Here is a 2327-nt window from a genome sequence, read left to right on the forward strand (position 1 = left end):
AGAAGGAGATGGTTTCTCAGCCTTTACCTCATAAAGAAAGTAAGAGAGGTATGTGTACTTCCTGAAACATGGTTAGTCCTATCTGACTCTATAAAATCAATCTCAAGAGGTAAAACACCACCACCAGACATGCAATCAATATCACTCTCAGATTCACTCTCAACATCAAATTCAGACATATGATAAAGTATAATTTCAGACTCAATGCATGAAGAGTGAGAGGCATGCAGATTAGAATAAAGATCAGTCATGTATTCATCAACAACATGGTCAATTATTTCAGCACAAAATACAGAAAGATCATCAGATGGGTATTTCATAGCATCCAGAATATTAAAATGAACAGTTATATCACCAAACTCCATGGATAGTGTGCCTGCATAAACATCTATCTTAGTTCTAGCAGTTTTCATAAAGGGTCTCCCTAGAATGATGGGAACTGATCCTTGAGAAAATCCATCTTCCATATTCAAAATATAAAAATCAACAGGGAAAATCAGTTCACCAACTCTAAACTAAGACATCTTCTATGAAACCAACGGGGTAGGCAACACTTTTATTAGCTAAATGAATTACCACATCAGTTGACTGCAAGGGACCTAGAGATAGAGAATTAAAAATAGACAGAGGCATAACACTAACAGAAGCTCCTAAATCTAGCATGGCATTGTCAAACTTACTTTTCCCTATAATACAAGGTATGCTGAATGTACCTGGATCTTTGCATTTTTCAGGAATTTGAGGAACAGATTTACCAATCAATGCGGAGACATTTCTGCCCATGCTAATACGTTCACTTCCTTTAAGCTTCCGCTTATTAGTGCACAGCTCCTTCAAGAATTTAGCATATCTTGGAATTTGCTTTATTGCATCCAACAGAGGTATGTTTACCTCTACTTTTCTAAACGTTTCCAAGATCTCTTTCTCTGCCTCTTCCATTTTTTTGTTGGAAACTGCTCTTGGAGGGAATGGAAGAGGGGGAATGTGCTGCTTCTACAAATCAGAATTACTTGTGGAAGAAGATTCACCTGCACATAAATTGTTAGGTAAATTTTTGTCATCACCTTTTTCTGGAGTAGAGTGAAGTTTGGCAGGTTCATTTGCAGATGAGGAAGGTGCTACGGGTTGAGGTCCTTGACACTGTTTTCCCGACCGCAATGAAATGGCACTGACATTTTTGGGATTTTGGACAGCTTGAGAAGGTAGCTTGTCAGAATTCTGGGACTGTTGTTGATTCAATTGTGTAGCTAATTGTCCCATCTGATTAGTCAAGCTCTGAATGGAAGCTCTGGTCTCTTGTTGAAACTGCATGTTTTGCATAGTCATTTGCCTCACAAGTTCTTCGAGGGAAGGTTGTGTAGGGGCCTCAACTGTTGGTTGTTTCTGGGGTTGTTGCTGTTGTTGGATTGGTGGAGGAATGTATGGTCTGCTTGGGCCAGCAGCATTTTGGAAGGAAGGAGCAGGCTGTTGTTGTTGTTGCTGAGGGCTGGACCATCTGAGATTAGGGTGATTCCTCCATCCAGGGTTGTATCTGTTGCTGGAGAGGTCATAATTGTTCTGCTGTGGTTGATTTTGCTGCTGAGGTTGAGGAGGTCTATTGTAAATATTTGCAGCATAAGCTTCAGGCTGCTCAATTGCTCCAGGTTGCTGCATGGAAGGGCAAAGGTCTGTATGGTGGTCAACAGAGGAGCACAAACCACAAACCCTTGCGACAGGTACAAATTTCTGATTCAAGGCCAGCTGGGTTACCAAGTTAACCAATGCATCCAGTTTGCCTTCAAGCTTCTTAGTCTCAGATGATGCAGCTGAGTTTGTAGCTACCTCATGCACTCCTCTAATAACTATGGCATCATTTCTGGCGCTAAACTGCTGGGAGTTGGAAGCCATCTTCTCAATTAAATTTCTGGCTTCAGCAGGAGTCATGTCTCCAAGGGCTCCACCACTGGCAGCATCTATCATACTTCTCTCCATATTACTGAGTCCTTTCATAAAAATATTGGAGAAGAAGCTGCTCCGAAATCTGATGGTGAGGGCAACTGGCACATAGTTTTTTAAATCGCTCCCAGTACTCATACAGGCTCTCTCCACTGAGTTGTCTAATACCTGAGATATCTTTCCTGATGGCTGTGGTCCTGGAAGCAGGGAAAATTTTTTCTAAGAATACTCTCTTAAGGTCATCCCAGCTCGTGATGGACCTTGGAGCAAGATAATACAGCCAGTCCTTTGCCACTCCCTCTAATGAATGAGGAAAAGCCTTCAGAAATATGTGATCCTCTTGGACATCTGGGGGTTTCATGGTGGAGCAGACAATATGAAATTCCTTCAAA

At 41.6% G+C, this 2327-nt stretch overlaps 1 non-coding gene across 1 annotated transcript; it reads left to right on the top strand.

Moving 5' to 3' along the window:
* The first annotated feature begins 2018 nt into the window (after positions 1–2018).
* On the top strand, positions 2019–2125 carry LOC112997977 (small nucleolar RNA R71). Its single transcript, XR_003263024.1, has one exon. It is a non-coding gene; the product is annotated as a small nucleolar RNA R71 (small nucleolar RNA).
* The last annotated feature ends 202 nt before the right edge of the window (positions 2126–2327 follow it).

Source organism: Glycine max, chromosome 9 (genome assembly GCF_000004515.6).
Source record: "Glycine max cultivar Williams 82 chromosome 9, Glycine_max_v4.0, whole genome shotgun sequence".
Taxonomy (NCBI): domain Eukaryota; kingdom Viridiplantae; phylum Streptophyta; class Magnoliopsida; order Fabales; family Fabaceae; genus Glycine; species Glycine max.